This window comes from Sorex araneus, chromosome 3 (genome assembly GCF_027595985.1).
Source record: "Sorex araneus isolate mSorAra2 chromosome 3, mSorAra2.pri, whole genome shotgun sequence".
Taxonomy (NCBI): Eukaryota; Metazoa; Chordata; class Mammalia; order Eulipotyphla; family Soricidae; genus Sorex; species Sorex araneus.
Genome location: NC_073304.1, coordinates 227,196,075 through 227,217,216, shown reverse-complemented (window position 1 = coordinate 227,217,216; position 21,142 = coordinate 227,196,075). Strand labels below are relative to the sequence as shown.

General features: G+C 53.4%; 1 protein-coding gene across 3 annotated transcripts in view; it reads right to left on the bottom strand.

Annotated features, from left to right (window-relative positions):
* Positions 1-18,828, bottom strand: part of HELZ (helicase with zinc finger) — a 180,975-nt gene extending 162,147 nt beyond the window's left edge. For all 3 annotated transcript variants that reach the window (XM_055130350.1, XM_055130351.1, XM_055130352.1), the window contains exons 1-3: positions 18,783-18,828; positions 17,247-17,302; positions 9,233-9,289 (exon numbers count right to left, since the gene is read on the bottom strand). The gene's annotated coding sequence lies outside the window, so the exon portion shown is untranslated. The remainder of the gene's footprint in view (positions 1-9,232; positions 9,290-17,246; positions 17,303-18,782) is intronic.
* Positions 18,829-21,142: the final 2,314 nt, after the last annotated feature.

Here is a 21,142-nt window from a genome sequence, read left to right as displayed (position 1 = left end):
TTACTGGTGGTGGAGAATGGGCACTGGTGAAGGGATGGGTTCCCGAACTTTGTATGAGGGAAGTATAAGCACAAAAGTGTATAAATCTGTAACTCTTCCTCACGGTGGTTCACTAATTAAAAATAAATAAATTTTAAAAAAAAAGAATTCCATTTCCCCCCTAAAACCCCTGTAAAATCACTGTGCATGCAAAAGCTTTAGAAGACAGGGGCCTGGAGCAATAGTGCAGTGGGTAGAGCGTTTGCCTCGCATGCAGACAACCCCAGTTCAATCCCAGGCGCCCCAGATAGTCCCCCAAGCTCCATCAGAAGTAATTTCTGAGCGTAGAGCTGAGGAATAATAAAATAATAATATATAATAATAATAATAAGGACCACCAGGTGTGACCCAAATAAGATGAGCAATTATGTAGGATTTGGAACATTTTTTCATAGAGGTAAACTCTCCCAAATGCCAGGATGGATATAATTCAATATAGAAAGGCAAAATGTGGGCGGGAAAGATAAGACAGAGAGTAAGGCGCTCGCCCTGCACATAGCCAGCCCAGGTTCAATCCCTGGCACTGCTTCTGGTCCCTCAGGCACAGCTGGGAGTGACCCCTGAGCACAGAGCCAGAAGTAAGCCCAAAGAACCACCAAGTATGGCCCAAAAATCAAAAACTAAACAAACAGAACCAAACCTAAGCACCTGTTATAGCCCCCAGGGCATGAGAACTACATCTGTGTGAACACTGAGAGATCTTGGACAGAAAAGAGGAAATGCAAATAAAATCCAGACATTACTTCACAGCTATGTTTCGACTGATGCTTTCTTAGCTTTGAAAAGTGTAGCAAAGAAATGTCAAGTGTTAACAATGGGGGAAGTTGGCTCAAAAGGGTACTGGAACGCTGACCCTTACAACACCCCCATCAGTCTCATTATTTCCCGCGATACCACAAGTGGGAGAGCAGATTCCTAACATATAAAGACCCGGGGCCGGAGCGACAGCACAGCGGGGAGGGCGTTTGCCTTGCACGTGGCCGACCCGGGTTCAATCCTCGGCATCCCTTATGGTCCCCCAAGCACTGCCAGGAGTAATTCCCAAGTGCAGAGCCAGGAGCAACCCCTGAGCATCGCTGGGTGTGACTCAAAATGCAAAATATATATACATGTATATATTTATTTATACATATAAAGACCTTGAGGGGTCCCATCTCTGACACTGCCAACAACAACAACAAAAATTTAAATAAGTTGACAAAATAAAAAACCTTTAGAGGGGGATCTGGTAGACAAGATTCACACTACTTTATCTTTAATTTATTTCATTTAAGAGTGGTGTGGTTCAGGGGGCTGGAGCGATAGCACAGCGGGTAGGGCGTTTGCCTTGCACGCGGCCGACCCGGGTTCTAATCCCAGCATCCCAGCATCCCTGAGCACCGCCAGGAGTAATTCCTGAGTGAAGAGCCAGGAGTAACCCCTGTGCATCGCCGGGTGTGACCCAAAAACCAAAAAAAAAAAAAAAAAGAGTAGTGTGGCTCAGTGGCAGACCAAATGCCTCACGTGGCAGCGGTCTTGGGTTCCATCTCTGGCAGCCAGAAACAAAGAACCAGAGAGAAAAGTTTCCCTGGCAGCAGCGAATGGCTCCGGAACAGCTGCAGCCCGCGTACCTGGGACGAATGGCTCGGCTGGAGCTGAAGACCCGGTCCAGACACGTCCCTCGAAAGTCCCTGGCCGGTGAAAAGAGCAAAGATGCTAAAGACACGGAGAAAACCTATGTGTCTACTGCTGAGGGAAGCAGAAATCACCACGGCCGGTTCTGGCCATGCTGTCAGGCTGCGCCCGCGCCCTGAGAGCAGGTAAAGCTGCTGCCCACACGAGGCTACGGGGAAATGAAAACCCCGGGCAGGCCTGGTGGGGATGCGGTGCCACCGCTGTGGGAAGGCAGGAGGGCTTCCCCACAACAAGCCAGGACCACCACGTGACCCCCCCCCCATGGCACTCGGGTCTTACCCAAAAGAACCGAGAGGTGGGGCCGGAGCGAGAGTACAGCAGGGAGGGCGTTTGCCTTGCATGCAGCTGACCCGGGTTCGATCCCTGGTATCCCACAGGGTCCCTCAAGCACAGACAAGAGTAATTCCTGAGTGCAGAGCCAGATGTGACCCCAAAAGTTAAAAAAAAAAAAAAAAGGCTGAGAGCAGCAGGACACACAGGACTGAAGCAGAGGTCAGCATGTGGGCCCCGGCCACAGGCAGGGCCCAAAATGTGCTGAGAGCAGGGACTCAACCGGGTATTTGCACCCAGAGTTCAGAGTGGCAGGACATACTCACTATGGCCAAACTGTGGGGGCAGCCCAGTGTCTGCGCGGGGGGAATGGATGCCGAAAGTGAGCATTAATGTACAAGGCTGTATTGTTTTTACAGGAACGGCCAAGCTGGCCCACGCCACCACACTGATGAACCCCACAGACAGGGCACAGGGAAAGGAGCCAGAGAGTCAGGGACAGTCAGGGGTGGCGCTGGACGGCGGACGGGATAGAGATTCCACTCGGGAAGATGGAAATGTCCTTATGTGGGTGGGTGGGTGGGTGATAGCTGTACAACAAACCGGATGCAGACATGCTCATGCGTCAATTCTAATCCACGCGTGCTTACGTAGACAATGGCAATGCACGGTATACACCCGGCTTTGTCTCAAAACAAGACCCACAAGTATCCGGGGGCCATCACAGCCTCCTGCAAACTTGAGGAATGTTTATTTGCAAGAGTGGGTAGGACAGGGGCTGGAGCGATAGCACAGCGGGGAGGGCGTTTGCCTTGCACTCGGCCCGACCCGGGTTCGATTCCCAGCATCCCATATGGTCCCCTGAGCACGGCCAGGGGTAATTCCTGAGTGCAGGGCCAGGAGTGACCCCTGAGCATCGCTGGGTGTGACCCAAAAAGCAAAAAAAGAAAAAGAGTGGGTAGGACAGAGCCAGGGAGAGAAACTGGTCCTGAAATGAGTCCCTCAACTCAAAAAGCCAAACAAACACCCAGCAAGGGCCAGGACGGCGAGGGGAGGGAAGCTAGGGAGCAGGAGGGAAGGTAGCAAGAAAGGGGTTGCCAAGGGCGCACAGCCAACTGACTCTGCTGCGGGGGCGGGGGCCAGGGGGACCCCAAGAGACAATCCAGCAGGAGGCACCTGTCGTAACGCCTAGGCAAGGAGCCTTGAGACCCCCCACACCTCCGTCCCCCTCGGGTGTGGTCCAAAGAAAAGAAGAGATCCCAGTACCAGCAAAAAAGATGACTTACTTCCGCTGATGGTGGCCAGAGGACACCAGCAAGGCTGGGAGGGCTGTGGAGTGACGCGAGACTCGTGCCGAAGGGCACAAATGTCGCCTCCATTCACGAATACGCCTTTGGTTTTGTTTTTGTTTTTTCATGAGAATACTTTTTTTCCCATTGAGGAACATTTTCAACCTAGACCTGACTCTATTCGCTCCTGTTTGCTACCTGCGTGCTGGGAAGAAGCTCAGAGACCCTCTGGCAGGGGGGCAGCACAGAGGCCTCTGGCCAGGCGGGCCTGGGGTGGAGTCCTGGCACCGAGGCCCGTGGCGACCCGCGTACAGATCTGCCTCCGACTCCAAACCCGCCAGGTCAGGGTGAGAACAGCGCCTGCCTCACAGGACTGTCGTGAGAGTCTAACAGGAGGCGGTTACAGCAGGCCGGCGTTTAATCCATGCTGGCCCCCGCCAGCCCCTGTGAAAGTATCGACTGATCAGAATCAGCCTCCAGGAATGAGAGCTGAGGCTCATGATGGAAGACCCAAGAACCTACAAAGGATTTGATCAAAAATTTAAAAAAAAAAAAAAAAAAGTTGGGGTCGGAGAGACGGCACAGGGGGGCAATGCCACTGGCCTGGCACATGGAAGAGCCTAGTTCAATCCCATTTGATCCCTGGCACCACAAATGCTTCACTGGAGCACCAGGGCTGAGCCCAAATGCACAGAGCCGGGAGTGAGCCCCGAGCACAGACCCAAGAGTGACACCCTGAGCACAGAGAGTGAGCCCTGAGCACAGACTCAGGAGTAAGCCCAAAGCAACACAGGATGTGGCCCCCAAGTCAGAAACATCAGTAATAACGTGCCACAAACCCAGAACTGCCCAGCCCTCGCGTCTCCACAGACAAAACCAAAGCTGCTCCCACTCTGGCCTCCACTTCGGGGTTGGCAGAGGCTGGTGACGCCCCTTCCCTCAGCGAGTGCCGGAGGCTGCCAGCCTCTCCCGCCCAGAGGCACCGGGACGCAGGAGTCTGGCCACACAGGGTGCGGGCAACAGCTCCAGCCTTCACTCAATGCCCCTGCCAGGGAGCCTGGACGACACCTCCTGACCGCTCAGGCTCTCCTGGCCTGCAAATCCACACGCCTGAGGCCGCCAGCAACCCCCCCCTCCCCACACCCTGGCCCCGATACTGTGAGAGAGGGCAGACAGAGATGAAACGTGGGGAGTGAACAGTGACACGGTGGGTGGGGCTGGTCAGGGTTTCTTTGGCTTTGGGGGTCACACCCGGCAGTGCTCGGGGCTTCCTCCTGTCTCTGCATTCAGGAATCACTCCTCGGGGGACTCGGGGGACCGGATGGGACGCAGGGAGGCAAAGCAAAGAGCCAGCCCGCTGTTCTATATCGCTCCGGCCCTCTGGTCACACTCTCCTTTCCACTCTGGCTTATTTGAAAGTTTCCCTTGACAGGGAGGGAAAACTCCATCTCCAATCAAGTCCTTTCCCCCTTCCATATCCCCGGCCTCGGCCGCGGCCCCGGCCCGCTGGGCGCCTGGAGTCGGACGGCAGAGGGGAGGCCCAGGAGCGCCTGAGTGGATGGGAGGACGGGGCTGGCCACCTTGGGGAGCCTCAGCAGGGCCTCCAACACCCCGGGGCCTCCTCACCTGCTCCTTCAAAGACTCAAACCATGGTCTCAGGGGCCAGAGCAACAGTCCAGCGGGGAGATTGCTTGCCTTGCACACAGTCAACTCGGGTTCAAGCCCCAGCTCCCCCTAGGGTCCGCCAAGCCCACCTGGAGTAAACTCTGAGCTCCGAGCCAGGAGGAAGCCCTGGGCACTGCTAGGTCAAGAACAAAAAACGAAAGAAAAGAAAATTACAGTCTCGGCTGTCTACTAACGCCTCAAAACTCAACAGACTAAACGGAAGCGTTCCTCTCGCCACTCCAAACCCTCGAGCCAACGCTTGCTCCTGATAGCGCCCCGCAGCGAAAACCTCAACGGCATCTCCGCCTTGAGACACAGAACTGATTGTTCCCTTCCCCTCCTACCTAATTAGTCACCACACTCCGTTCAACTCCAAAATATCTCTTGGAGCCCAACACCTCCTTTCCATTCATCCCCAAGGTCACCAATTCAATCCGGCCCTCAACATCCCTCCCTCGGACTGAAGCCCCAATCTCTACTTTCTGCTCACGGCGCAGCTGTCGTCTACACCTTCATCTGACTTTAAGACGCCCTCCCCTCGCCCCCCAGGGCGAAGCCCAGCTCTGCGCAGCCTCACCGTCCACCCATTCTGTGTCCCGGGACACCCGGGAACTTGGATCTGCAGTTCCCACAGTCCTAGCTCAAGTGGCCCTCACTCTACAACGTCTTCTTCCCATTCATTGTGTCACAGCTGAGAATGTCCCTGGCAGGGTGACATGCCCCCCAGGGCAGCAGTTGCTCCCCCTGTGCTTAACCCCTCCACTGTAAGTTCCTTCTTCAAACCTCTTTTACAGCACCCAAAAATTCCTACCCGCCTTCCCTCCCGACCCCGCCTCTACCGGCGGATTCTCCCTTTGTCTGATGTCTGATTCATCTCTACCCTTTCCAGCGGAGCTCCTCAAAGGCTCTGCCCTGTGGTCTTGGTCTGCATGAATGAGCTGCCCTCAGTCCTCGAAGCTGTCACAAAGGGACAGCAGCGGGCAGACAGGGACGCCAGCAAGCTGGACCAGCGTCAGGCAGCCGATCCCTGCCCGCAGGTATGACGGACAAGCAGAATGGTGAGCTCGAGAACACCGCAGCACGGGTGGGAGGACAGTGGGTGCCCGCGGGTTACTGGCCAAACGGAATCAGAAGAAGCCACAAGACCACTTGACTCTCCAGACTCAAGTCTGAACATTTCACTGACCATCTATGAGTTTGGGGGTGTATGTGTGCGTGCATGTGTGTGTGTGTGGGGGGGGGGTGTGGGTGTGTGCGCGCGCGCATGCCAGGAATTGACACACAGGCCTCTTAACATGTAGAACATGTACTCTATTGCTCAGCTTTATCCCAACCCCGTTATTATTTTTCAATAATCACCAGTTTATTAGCTGGTGCTACTTGTCGTTAAAGACCACATCAGTAGCATGGCAGAGCAACGGAGGGGGACGGGAGGCAGCTCCAAGGGGCGGACGGAGGGAACAGTGGGTGAGGCACTTGCCCCAGGTGTGCCGCTGACCGGGCCTCGCTCGATGCCCAACACTCCAAAGCCCCCAAACTCCTCTGGTTCCCAAAGCCCCACCAGGAATAAGGCCTGAGTACACCGGGAGTAGCCAAAAATAAAAAAAAAAAAATTAAAACTTCAACACTAAAGAACAAAGAAATGCAAGCATGACGTTACGCTTTTACTTATTTTTTTTCTTCCTCTCCCACCCCACCTTTATGCTTTTAGCAAACACTTTGAAGGGAAATAAGAAAAAAGGTATCTTTGTCTGGTTACAGTGAGACAGGACATGAATGTATCTGTACTTCAGATAGCAGCTTGGGGCTGCTACTGAAATTCTTGGAGAACTGAGTTGATTTAAAAACATAAGAATGTTCCTATCATCTGGCTGAGGAGACAGGGTTAAGAATGAAGTTTGCATGTGGGAGGGCTAGAGTTCGATCCTCAGCCCCATAGAAAACCCCCCCCACACACTGAGCCAGGAGTAGCCTCTCAACACTGCCAGCGTAGCCCATAAGAATTTGAGGGTGGGGGAGGGCTGGACCGTTAGCACAGCGGGTAGGGCGTTTGCCTTGCACGCAGCAGACCCGGATTCAATTCCCAGCATCCCATATGGTCCCCAAGTCGGCCAGTGAGTGCAGAGCCAGGAGTTAGCCCTGAGGATCAGAGAATCACCAGATGTGGCCCAAAAACCAAAAGAGAAGAAAAATAAACGTGTACCTAAGTTTACCCTAGAGAAACCAGTGAGATGGTACAGCACGCAGAGAGTTTTGCACGCAGTCCACCCGGGGTCCAATCACCAGCACCCCACCTGGTCTCCCGAGCACTGCCAGGAGTGATCCCTGAGTGAAGAGCCAGGGAACCCTTGAACATCGCTGGGTGTGACCCCCAAACCAAAAAATAAAATAAAATAAAATAAAATAAAACAGAAGTTTAACAAAATACAGCCAAAAATGTAAACCTAACAAAAAGAGGCCTGAACTGTAGCACTGTCGTCCTGTTGTTCATCAATTTGCTCGAGCGGTAACCAGTAACGTCTCCATTGTGAGACTTGGTCTTGTTGTTACTGTTTTTGGCATATCGAATATGCCACAGGTAGCTTGCCAGGCACTGCCGTGAGGGCAAGATACTCTCGGTAGCTTGCCGGGCTCTCCGAGAAGGACAGAGGAACCGAACCCAGGTCCGCCGCATGCAAGGCAAACGCCCCATCCGCTGTGCTAGCGCTCCAGCCCAACAAAAAGAGATTAGAGGAAAAAAAAAACAGTACAACTTAATATTTTACAGTCTTTCAAAATGTAAGTTAAAATTGTGACACCTATAGCGTGCAACTATTTCACGACCAAGTAAATGGAAAGGGTCCGACTAGGGGCTGGAGCAATAGCACAGCGAGTAGGGCATTTGCTTAGCACGCAGCCAACCCGGGTTCGATTCCCAGCATCCCATAGGGTCCCCTGAGCACCGCGAGGAGTTAATTCCTGAGTGCAGAGCCAGGACTAACCCCTGTGCATTGGTGGGTGTGACCCAAAAAGCCAAAAAAGAAAAAAAAAAAAAAGAAAGGGTCCAACTACGCGTCTCCTGATCTGACCGAGTGGAGTACGTGTGTAGGGTCCAGCAGCAATGCTGGCACATGTGCTCTGCACGCAGGGGGCAGGGCTTGACCCCAGCACGCTGCCCCCAGGCTGCCAGGCCTGGCCAAGGCAGACCGAGGCCCCGGGCACCACTGGGTGTGGTCGCCCAACACAAAGAGAACAATATATACATGCATACGTCTATGTTTTTAATTTAATGTCAAATAAGAAAAAAAAAATCCTTTTAGGGGAAAAACAAAACATTTCCCAACTGTTTGACATAGACTATTTTGGGGTGTGTGCTGCCGAAGTGATTAGACCAGAGTTAAAAAATCAATACAGAATCAAGGACAAATCAAAGAAGAAGGGAGAGCAGACTGGGTGCAGATTAAAGAGGGGGGAGAAAAATCTTTGTTTAAAATACAAACAACAGAAAGTCAAAAAAATTCAAGCTTCAGACAGACAGACAAAAAGCAGATGGTGTCTCCTCTTTCCCCAAAGAGAAGGCAGCAAGTCGTTTTTATTAACAGCTGGAGCTGGTGATGTCTAACAAAAGACTAGCACCGGAAAATTTATCAAAAATTCATTTTAGCACTAATACCCCAGAAGAACAAAATTAAAAGTCTTCTCGACTTTTTTTTTCAACAGCATTACCGTTCTCAAAGCTTAATAATGAAAGGCCAAGATCCGGTGATAAACCAAGACAAAACGGCTATGAAATCGTAAGTATTCAAGACTAATATTGAACGGGCTTTTCTCCAAAGACACCGCACCACTAAGCGACAGGGTGCACTGCCAGGGACGGAGCGCCAGGGAGGGGAAGAAGCTGGAACTTGGCTTTTGCCACCTGGGTCTCCGACCTCGATGCTCCACAACGCGGCCACACGCAGTCACTCAGGTCAATGCATACATCACAGGCAGCAGGGACAAGAACGCTTTCAATGCCTCGCCACATTTAGGGGCGCCCGGGGGATCACCGCTCGAGCAGGAAGGCAGAAACCCCACGGGCCTCTCCAAGCCCACTCACATGCAGGAAAGAGCCCGTAGATTCTGCTCGGCCCTCCGTCAGGCCTGACGCCTCAGGGACCTCGGGCCCAGGACTGCCCACACCCCCGGCCTGGCCCCGCCGCAACCTTCCCGGCCACCCGCTCCAAAGTTCCTCTCCACCCGGCTTCCGTCTCGGGTCCCCCTGGGCCTCGCCGCATCCTTGCTGAATAAAGGAAGGCCCTGTGAGCCGTACTCACCTGCAGCTCACTGCACTGGGTGACACCCAAATAGCCCATCAGAGCTCTTCAACATTTCTGAAAAGAGAAAGGAGGAGGAGGAGGTCTTAGCGCACAAAGTGGCCACTGTTGCTGACGTATCACTGAGCCAAGTTGTTTGTATCCAACTCTGCCCACCTCGCGGGGCTGGGGGCACAAGTTATTTCAGTGAGATGTAGCACGGCCATCCTGCCCCGGGAGTTCTGAGATAAGAGCCCAGAGATAAAGTTCGGTTCAATGTTGCTACTGCCTGACGGTGACCTTGAGCACATCACTTGATGTCCCCGGGCCTAAACTTCCCCCTCTGAGAAAGTGGCCAGTCAGACTGCATGGAAAGAGCGCAGGCTCTCCCTGCCAGCACCGCTAGTTATTAGTCTTGTCCCGTTATGTTAGTTCTCGGTGAGCCAAGATCTCCTCCTTTGCAAAATGGAAACAGCACTATCTTGGGAGCTGTCGTGAGAATTAAAGGGGAGACAATGATCGGTTGTTGTTGTATTTTTCAAAAAGCGTGCTGTAAGTATACAGTGCAGCTTATCACAAAGTTCAACAGATGATAATTACCACCTGTACCCCCAACCCTAAGGTTACGGGAATTCAATTCACAAGTACTTCCTTAAAAGATCCACAAATCAAAACTTGACTGACCTGACAAAAGGATCACCTGCTTGCCTATCCCGGGAACAACTCAATTACAGTTATCCTGAACCGGGGGAGCTTAAGAGCCTAACATCATGGGACATGCCAGTCCCTGCCCAGAACCTCCACAACTCCCCTGCCTTCTCGCTGGGCTTTCACCATCGCCAGGGTCCAGGGGGCTTCCAAAGCCAGAGGAACCAACTATTCCCTACAGTCAGCGCCGGGGAGAGCCACTAGAGATGGAGGAAGAGCAGAAGAGGCCTTTCCCTGCTCTGGTGTGTCTGTGGACCACACCCAGCAGTGCTCTGGACTTACTCCTGGAGGGGCTTGGAGGACCCTCAGGGGAGCTGGGGGTCGGACTCGGGCAGGTCATGTACAACAAGTAGAAGGCAAGTGCCTTACTCTTTTCTTCTAGTGAAGTAAAACAGTATTAAGGAAATTTCGAAAACTGTAACAGGAGAGGCCGGAGCAAGAGCACGGCAGGCACAGAGCAGTCCTACCCTGGGACCGGGGTCCAATCCCCGGCACCCCGAAGGTGACCCTAAGCCCCAAGCAGGAGTGATCCCCAAGTGCAGTCAGGAAGAAGGCTTGAGCACCACCTGGCTTGGCCCCAAACCCAAAACCAAACAAATATCACCAACATTCACAATCCAGAATGAGTTCTCAAAAAATATACCACGGGGGCCGGAGCAACAGTCAACAGTACAGCACGGAGGGCGTTTGCCTTGCACGCGACCGACCAGGGTTCGATCCCCGGCATCCCACATAGGGTCCCCCAAGCACGCCAGGAGTAGTTCCTGAGTGCAGAGCCAGGAGTAACCCCTGAGCATTGCTGGATGTGACCCAAAAGAAAGGGGAAACAAAAATATAGCATGTTGGGGGCCAGAGTTATAGTCAGCAGGTCATGCACTTGGCATTGCACGCTGTCCGGCTGGGTTCAATCCCCAGCACCTCCCATGATCTTACGAGGAGCACTGCCAGGAGTGAGCCCCGCCTGGGCTCAAAAGCATGATGAATGAACACTCCAAACTCGGGATTTACCTGATAGTCTTTTGCTCTTACTAACCCAATATATTCACATGAGTATGGATGGAAGTTAGAAACTTCTTTAGTAACATGTTAAAAACTTTCCATTTGTTCTGGGCAACTGATAACAGTGTGTGTGTGTGTGTGTGTGTGTGTGTGTGTGTGTGTGTTATTGTTTTCGTGCTATAACTACAATTTAACTTTTTTTTTTTTTTTTGCTTTTTGGGTCACACCGGGCGATGCACAGGGGTTACTCCTGGCTCTGCACTCAGGAATTACTCCTGGTGATGCTCAGGGGACCATATGGGATGCTGGGAATCGAACCCGGGTCGGCCGCGTGCAAGGCAAACGCCCTACCCTCTGTGCTATCGCTCCAGCCCCCTACAATTTTACTTTTTAAGAGAAATATTAACTTCATTGGTCTGGAGCATGCAGCCAACCCGTGTACGATTCCTCCACCCCTCTCGGAGAGCCCGAGAATATCACGCCCGCACGGCAGAGCCTGGCAAGCTACCCATAGTGTATGCGATAAGCCGAAAACAGTAACAATGCATCTCACAATGAGAGACGTTACTAGTGCCCGCTCGAGCAAATCGATGAGCAACAGGACGACAGTGACAGTGATTAACTTCATTAAGTTCAGGACAACTGGGCCAGAGAGACAGCTTCACTGGCTGAGCACAGGCTTTGTATGCAGGGGGCCAGAATTCAATCCTTGGCACCACACAGTCGCCTGCACACCACAGGGAGTAATAAACTCAGGATTAGCCTAGATTATCCCCCTCCCCTCTGACGTGATGGGTCACTGTGTTTGATGCTGTTTCTAAACAATGCTTACAGAAATAACTCTGACTATACTTAATTTAAATGAACTGTAAGTTCGAGTGGCTGTTCCCTATATATGTCCCAGTTCCCGCCTGCAAACATTTCAAAAGAAAACTTACTAATCAAAATATGATGGCCCAAGAGATAGTATACTGGGTTATATTATCTTGCATCTACAGGGCCCTGGGGTTGACCCAGGTTCGATCCCTGGCAGCATATATTGTCAAGGTCGGGAATAAGCCTTGAGCATGGCCCAGTGTGGCAAAAAAGAAAAGAAAAAACAGGGGCTGGAGAGATAGCACATCGGGTAGGGCATTTGCCTTGCACGCGGCCGACCCAGGTTCAAATCCCAGCATCCCATATGGTCCCCTGAGCACGGCCAAGGGTAATTCCTGAGTGCAGAGCCAGGAGTAACCCCTGTGCATCGCCAGGTGTGACCCAAAAAGCCAAAAAAAAAAAAAAGAAAAGAAAAAGAAAAAACATTAAATTAGGGGCTGGAGTAATAGATAGCACAGCGAGTAGGGCATTTGCCTTACATGCGGCCGACCCGGGTTCGAATCCCAACATCTCGTATGGTTCCCTGAGCACCGCCAGGGGTAATTCCTGAGTGCATGAGCCAGGAGTGACCCCTGTGCATCGCCAGGTGTGATGCAAAAAGAAAAAAAAAAAAAACATTAAATTAAAATATATACATTTATCTAAATTTATTAAGATCAATCACTACAATAAATTCACAAAACTGGTTGGGTTTTTGGCTTATTTGGGGGGTTTGTTTGCCCCACTCCAGAGATGCTCAGGGCTTGCTTCTTGTTCTGTGCTCCGGGATCACTCATTCCTGGCAGGGGCCACATGGGGTCAAACCCAGGTCGGCCACATGCAAGGCCCATGCCTTACCTCTACTTACTGTACTATATCTCGGGCTTCTACAAGTTGATAAACTTGGCCCACAATCTTCTATGAATTTCAAACCTCAAAGGACCATATTTTCTTGTGCAGACTCCACATTTGAATGTTTTTTTGTTATAAGGACCACTCCCACAGATAGATAATTTAGGGGTTAAGGTACTTGCCTTGCATACACAGCTGACTCCCCGGTAACATATATAGTCCCCTAAGTTAAAAAAAAATAAAAAGAAGAAGAAGGCCACTTCCCGTGACACCTGTACTTGGAATTGGGGAGTTATGCTCGGTCAGGAATCAAAGTCAGGGCCCCACAGGTGCTAGGAACATGCTCCACCATTTGAGCCATATCCACAGTACCCCTGTGAATGTTAAACATAGTCTGACATAGTTACAGACGAACTAGTACCTAAGACCAAATGTTGACTTGCGGGGAGGGCACGGGGTGAAGGGAGGAGTTGGGGGGGTGGGGGAGGATCCACACCTGGAGGAGCTCAGGGCTTACTCCTGCTCTGTGCTCAGATACCCCCTGGCAGTGCTCAGGGGCCCGTATGTAGTGCTGCAGATGGAAGCCGGGTAGGCGACATGCACAGCAAGCAGCATACCCTCTGTACTATCTCTCTGGACCCCAAATGAAACTTCCTAATTGCTGCACACGTCAAGCTGACCAGCTGAAAAGGAGCAGCCCTTGGTCCTAAAAGCTAAAGCTTGCTGGAACGGCCGGACACCTGCCAGAAGTGATCCCTGAGCGGTCCCCGCTGGGTACAGCCCAATAAATTAATGAAAGAACTTCCCCTAGAAATAGTGCCCTAACTCCACAGCCAGAGGGACGGCCTTTCAAAAAAGGTATCCTGGAGCTGCAGAGATAGGAGAGGGGGGAAGGGTTCTTGCTCTGAAGGCAGCAGACTGAGGCCTGATCCCCAGCACGCCATATAGTTCCCCAAACCGTTCCAGGCATGATCCCTGAACACCACCAGGGGCCCAGAAAGAATAATAATAAATTTTGGGCTGGAGGAATAGCACAGCAAGTGGGGTGTTTGACTTGCACGAGGCCGACCCAGGTTTGATTCCCAGCATCCCATACAGTCCCCTAAGCACCAGCAGGGGTGATTCCTGAGTGCAGAGCCAGGAGTAACCCCTGTGCATTGCCGGATGTGACCCAAAAAGCAAATAATAATAATAATAATAATAATAATAATAAATTAAAAGCTACCTTTAGGGGCCAGATAGTACAGTGGGTAGGATGCTTGCCTTGCACATGGCTAACTTGGGTTCGATCCCCAGCATCCTACATACTCCCCCAGAGTAATGCCAGGAGTAATTCCTGAGTATAGAGTCAGGAGTAACCCCTGAACATTACCAGGTGTGGCCAAAAAAAACAAATAAGATTTAAAAAAAAAAAAGAAAGAAGCCAAACTTTTGAAATAAATATAAAGTTGTCTTTATTCAGTTAAAAAACAGACTTCTACTCACCACAAGCATCGATAAACAGCATTTCCTCTTTTAGGATACTTTGCTGGCAATTTGGTGGCCCACCACCACTGACTTTACTTTGAAGTCAATCTACACCTCACATGGTCTATAAGGTGTGAAAATGATGGAAAGTGACACAATTCAGGCCAAACAATACTAGAGACACAAGTTTACCTACTCCTAAAGGTTCCATTTTAGACTACAGATGGTTATCTCCAGAGGCGGGAAGCTGATCCCTGGCTCTTCCCACAAAGTAATCCGTACACTTAAAAAGGAAAAAGGGAGGGACAGGAAAGAGTTCAGTGGGCACACCTGCCTTGCATGTGGCAAACCTGAGTTCAATCCCGGGCCCTCCAAGCCCTACCAGGAAAGACCCCTGAGCACAGAACCAGGAGTAAGCCCTGGAAAAAAAAGAAAAGAACAGAGGGAGGGAGAGGAGAAAGGGAGTGGGAAAGAAAACAACTCACTTGTAAGTTCATAGTGAGCCAAAGTGACGATACGGCAGTTAAGGCATTTGCCTTGCATGCGGCTGACCCAGGTTCGATCCCTGGCATCCCACAAGGTCCCCTGAGCACCACCAGGAGTAATTCCTGAGCAGAAAGCCAAGAGTAACCTCTGAGTACTGTAGGATGTGACCCAAAAAAGGCCAAAAAAGGAGGGGGAAAATGAAAAGCTCATAGTGAGGCCAGAGAGGGTAGTTCAGTGGGTGAGGCAAATGCCTTGCACATGGCCGACCTGGGTTCAATCCCCGGCATCCCATATGATTCCCTGAGTACTACCAGGAATGATTCCTGAATTCAGAGCAAGGAGTAACCAAGTACTACCAGATACGGTCCAAAATCCAAAAACTAAATTAATTAAAGATCATAGTAAAAGGTTGAAGGCATTAATATGCTTCCACCTGTAAACATTTTTTTCTTTTTGGGTCACACCTGGCGATGCACAGGGGTTATTCCTGGTTCATGCACTCAGGAATTACTCCTGGCGGTGCTCAGGGGACCATATGGATGCTAGGAATCGAACCCGGGTCAGCCGCGTGCAAGGCAAATGCCCTACCCGCTGTGCTATCGCTCCAGGCCCTAAATAAAACTTTTAATTATTTATTTTCTACCAAGAATCAGACTGGAACAATAGCACAGTGGGTAGGGCGTTTGCCTTGCACATAGCCGACCCGGGTTCAATTCCTCTGTCCCTCTCGGAGAGCCTGGCAAGCTACCAAGAGTATCCTGCCCACACGGCAGAGCCTAGCAAGCTACCCAGGGCGTATTCGATATGCCAAAAACAGCAACAAGTCTCACAATGGAGACGTTACTGGTGCCCGCTCCAGCAAATCGATGAACAACAGGACGACAGTGCTACAGTCGTCCAAGAATAAAAATAAGATTGTATGTTAATTACACACAAGCAAACACAGTGTGTGTATTCATATAAGAATCTCCGTTTATCTTTACCTTCTCCTCTCATTTTTTTTTAAAGGCAAAATGTCAATGGTATGCCCCAATCTGGAAAACAACAAGGCAATTTATTCTTCTCACACAAATGTTATGAGCTCTGAAACATTTGTGAGAAGACTAAAAATCTAAAGGTTTCCCAGATGTATAAGAAAAACAACCGTATAGCCAATTTTTTGAACATAACTTACAATTTCTAAAGAAATAGTAAAAAAGATTTTATTTTTCTTCTTTTTGGGTCACACCCGGTGATGCACAGGGGTTACTCCTGTCTTTGCACTCAGGAATTACTTCTGGCGGTGCTCGGGGAAATCATAGGGGATGCTGGGAATTGAACCCGGGTCAGTCATGTCGTGTGAGGAAAACGCCCTACCTGCCGTACTATAGCTCCAGTCCCAAGAACCAGTAAAAAGGATTTTTGAGAAAATGACTTGTAAAAAAAAGTGCAGAAATTAGCAATCTTCTCTCCTCCCCAATCCAGAATACTGTTCAATGGCACTAAATATTTTTAAACCCAAAGCACTGTAAGTCAGATTAAATACCACTACCTATAAGAAAATAATTAAGAAGCAGTCTTACCCTTGGTAAGCTAAATGAAGCTCAATATTACCATTTTAATTTACACCTACGAGACAGTATTGGAATACTGAAATATACCAAGAAATATGTTCCATATTTCTGAAAATTAAAGTTTTGTTGTTGTTGTTGCTTTTTGGGTCACACCCGGAGATGCACAGGAGTCACTCCTGGCTCTGCACTCAGGAACTACCACTGGCGGTGCTCAGGGGACCATATGGGATGCTGGGAATTGAACCCGGGTCGGCCGCATGCAAGGCAAACGCCCTCCCCTCTGTGCTATCACTCCAGCCCCAAGGAGTGATCCTTTTTGGTAGTGGAGGGGATCACAGCGAGCAATGCTCAGGGGTTATTCCTGACTCTGCCCTCAGGAATTACTCCTGGCAGTGCTCGTGAGATGCCGGGACAGAACCCTGGACAGTCCCACCCGCTGTACCAATGCTCTGGCACCAAAGGGGTGAATGGCTGAACTAAAAACTTTCCCAGAAAAAAAAAAAAAAAAACTTTCCCAGAGCTGGCAGGGCGCTTACCTTGCCTGTTGCTGACATGGGTTCAATCCTCAGCACCGACACAGTCCCCCAGCGAGGAATGATCCCTGAGTGCAGAGCCAGGAGTAAGACCTGAGCACTGCTGGGTAGAGCCCAAAACAAAACAAAACAAAACAAAAAAATGCTTTCCAATGGAAAGGGTATATAGCCAGGAGTCCCACAGACTCCACATAAACCATCACTCAGACTCCATGTCTAAGTAATAAAATCCAAAACATGGAAAGAAAAAAAAAAAAAAAGAAAACGTACCATTAAAGAAAGCTACAGGAGGAGATTTAAATAGACGCACTCTAATTATCCCTAGTAAAGATAGGATCAGGGACATTTGCAAATAGTGTGTGCTCTGGATAAGCGCCATCCTGACTGAGTGCATGCAGGCCACTCGAGACACAGGGCTCAGTTTTCCTTCCTAAATCCAGCCCCGCTGGGACACCCTTTTAACTGAGATACTAGCGAAGAAAGATGGCGACACTGGAAAGGCTCGGTTTGGTCCTTACCCTTGTGAGTCGGTGGAAATGAATAGAGGAAGAAAAGTGAAAAGGTTTTTAAGCGGGATCTCACCTCACACATCTCACCAGCACTGTAGTTCATGAGCGATCAATGGCTTCATCCAATTCCTGAGGCAAACAGAGGAACAACACAGGTGGACACAAAGCCAGTAAGAGGCTATGCACAGCAACAAACATGTCATCAAGGCAAGAGAGAGGGCATTTACATTTCCAACGGGGGGAAAAGTTACCCACGTGGGAGGGCCAGGGCACAGTTTTGCAAATGAGTCTGTTCCCCTTTAAAAAGAAGATCTTTCCTTTCAGAAGTGATCAAAGTATCCCTGTGCTTAAAAAGTATCCATCACTCTCGGGATTCGAAGCCTAAGAAAGTCATCTCAGCACCTTTCCTGGGGTGGGGGGCAGGGGGAGAAATAGAAGAATGGATAAAAGGGGAGGAAAAGTCAAGAATGTGAGTTGAAGAAAGGGCAAAATGAAAACTAACTAGCCCGGGCAACTCCTTCCCCTCCCCCCTTCCAGGAATGGGGGGAGGGGGGAGGGTCTGGAGTTTTATTTACTGAAGCTTTGCCTTAAAAAGTAGAAGTTGAAGGGGGCCAGGGATGCCCATTTGGAGGGTCCCCATCCAGGAAGAAGCCTCGGCCTCGGCCTGGAAGCCCTAGTTGCAGGGTCTTCAGCAAAGAGAGGGGTGCAGGGGGAGCCAGACACCGTGCGGGGGGAGGGGAGGGGAGGGAAGGGCTGAGGAGAAATCAAAGTTCCCTCCGTGCAACTGTAACGCCTCGAGCCCTCGGAAAGGGGAGTCTCCTTTGAAGAAACCCCGCAGGAAAGAACAGCCTGTTTTTATTTTTGTTGATGCGTTTGCGGGCCAATAAGAATTTCCGAGGAGGTGGGGGTGGGGGGCGGAGGGAAAGGAGAGGAGGGGGGTGGGGAGTGGGAGGTGGAGAAAGTGAAGCACGGGCAACAGCCACGGGGCGAGGGAGGAAAGGGGGCGCACCCCTGACCCACTTTCCCCCCCCTCCCGCCCCCCACGCCCACCCCGGAGCCTGCCGAGGCCGGCCCCCGGCCCCGCGGGAAGTCCGAGCCGGGCGCGGGGGCGCGGGGCGCGGGAGGGCCCGGGAGCAGCCCGGGACGGCGACCCCCAGGAGGGGCAGCGCGCCCCGAGCGCCAGGGGCTGGAGGGAACAAGCCCCCCACCCTCCCCCCCCCGCGACCCCGCACACACACACACACACACGCGCGCGCACACACACACACACGCACACGCACACACGCACACATCCCTGCCCCCGCGCGCGCGCGCACGCACGCACGCGCCGCCCCGGCGCGGGGCGCCCGGACCCCCGCGCCCGCCCCCCCCCACCCCCAGGGCCCGGGCCCGGCGGGGAAGCGGCCCCGGGAGGGCGCAGCGGCGGTAAACAGCGGCCGGCGCCCGGGCCTCCCGCGCCGCCGCGCGCCGCCGCCCGCCCGCGCCCCGCCGCCCCCCGCCGCCGCCGCCCCCGCCCCGCCGCCGCCGCCGCGCCCCGCCGCCGCCCCGCACGGCCCCGCCGCCCCGGCGCGCGCGCCCGGCCGCGGGGGACCGGGAAGTCGGGACTTACCTGTCATTACTTTCTACGCCATCTTGGATCCACTTGTCAACGTCCCCACAAAGCATTGTGGGTAAGAAAGAGCCTTTAAAGTGACTCCCCCCCGCCGGCCCCCGGCGCCCGCCTCCCGCCGCCGGCGCCGCCCCTGCGGCCGCGCCTCCCGCCCCGAAAGTTGCCCCGGGTGGCGGGCCTGCCCGGGCGGTCGCCGCCCCGGCCCCCCTCGCCGCCCGCGGCCCGCGAGCATGGAAAATTCACCCCCTTTCTCCCCCCCCACCAAAAAATAAATAAATAAATATATAAATAAATAAATAAAAGCGTAGCTTTGGAGTTGTTGTTTCTTTTTTTTCTTTTTTTTTTGTTTTTCTTTTTTTGTCCCCCCTCTCTCTTTGCTCCAGCCTCCTTTCCCCGCCCTCCACCGCCACCACCTCCGGCAGCAGCAGCAGCAGCGGCAGCAGCGGCAGCGGCAAGCCCCTCGCCTTTGCCCCGCCGCCCTCGTCCGGGCCCGGGCAGACACCCCGCGTCTGCATTTAATCAGCCCGGGGGTTCCCCGCTGCGGGCGGCCCCGAGCGGCTCCTTGATTTATTGATGCGCAAGGATGCGTCTGTTACTGCTCTCCACGCGCGGCGGCGGCGGTGGGCTTCGAGCGTCCGGCTGGCTGCCCGTCACCCCCGCACCTCCAGGGCGCGTCCACCCCCGGGGGTCGCCCTGCAGACCGGCCGGCGCGCGGCGCGCTCCGGGCACGCGGACCCCGAGGAGGACCCGCGCGCGGGCACCGGGTCCCCCGACTCCACCCGGGTCCCCCCGGCGCGGGCGGCGGGCGGAGCGGGATCCGGAGCGAGCTCCCGGCAACTTTTCCCCCGGAGTGGACCGTCCTCCTCTCCCTCGGCCGGTCACGCGCCCCGCGCCCCTCGGCGTGGGGGACGCCTCCCCGAGGAGTGTGGCTTGGGGCTCGTGCGGCCGCGTGCGCACTGTGACATCGCGGGCCCGGTAATTCGGAAAGGGGGGGAGGGTGTCCCCAAGAAAGGTCCCGGGGGCTGCAAGGGGGATGCGCCCGCGCGGCTTCACCTGCCAGAAAGGGCCGCGGGCGCCTCTCGCGCCCAGAAGTTGCAGGGGGCGCGCGCGGAGTCGCCGGCTGCCGAGGATGCGCGCGGGGGCAGCGGGGCGCCGAGGTGGCCGGGGGACCCCGCCGAGCGCCCGCTCCGCGGTCGCGTTCTCTCCTGGGTTGGTCCCCGCGGCTCTGGGTGGGCGCGCGGGGCGAGCAGGAGCACCAGCGCGAGGTCCCCGTGTCCCCCACCCCCCTCCCGCTGTCGCTTCCCGGGCGCCTCGGGTCTCTGCAGACTGGGAGTGGGGGCGCTACTCTGCTCGCCAGCCCTCCAGTTCGGGTTTTTACAAAGGCAAAAAAAAAAAAAAATGTTTCCGGGACGCGGAGGTTAGCCAAGCTGTCCTCGGCGCCAAGTGCCTTGGAATGCGTCAGGAATCGGGAGCATGCACGGGAAACACCTGCGGGCCTGAGGTCTCTCCGAGGGTCAGGAACTCCTCCGGACCCAGCGACAAGCCTGTCTCTCTCTCCCTCTCTCTCTCCAGGAACCCGGACCCAGGCTTGCCGGGACTCCTGCCCCGGGGAGCTGAAAACTCGCCCCGGCAATTGGCGGGGCGTCGGAGGTGTGGACTCATTATGAGATTGGCCGGGATCCGCCCGGAGGGAGGGCGGTCATGAGTCACTCCGGCCCAGCACTCGGAGCGCAGAGGGACCTCCCCTGAGTCACCGCGCTCCTGAGCTCCCCAGAGTTGGGAAAGTGGAGCCTGGAGCCAAGTTCTTACACGTTCCGGCTCCGGCGGGCGTGGGCTCGGCCGGGCCGCGGCTGCCTCTCCCCGCGGGAGGCTGCGAGCCGCGTGCCGAGCTTCGGGTCCCGCCTGCACCTAGTCACCCGCTGGGCTGGGTGAGTTTACAAGACTTGGTGGCGCTCTTCTGACTTTCCTAGAATTAACCCCCAAGAAGCCTGAGAGCATGTTTCCAACGTGGCTGCAACTAGGAAGGTGACCTTAGCAGAACTCTTATGTGACCGTCTGGCAATCTTGACCTTCAGAAGCAGCAGTGACTTACGAATGCCTGACCCACCCTCCAACCCCAGGTGCGCCAGGCGCATCGTAACTGTTTCCTGAGCTGGAGGCGCCTAGTAACGCTTCTCCTGGGTCTCCACTCTGCCCCCTGCAGTTTCTTTCCCCCACTGACCCACACCAGACATTCCAGAAACGTTCGGTGATGGAACCAGAGATAGTCCAGCGTGTAGGGTGCTTCTGGGGGACACGCCAACCCGAGTTCCATCCTTGGTACATTTGGTCCCCTGAGTCCCAGAGTGACCCATCAGCAC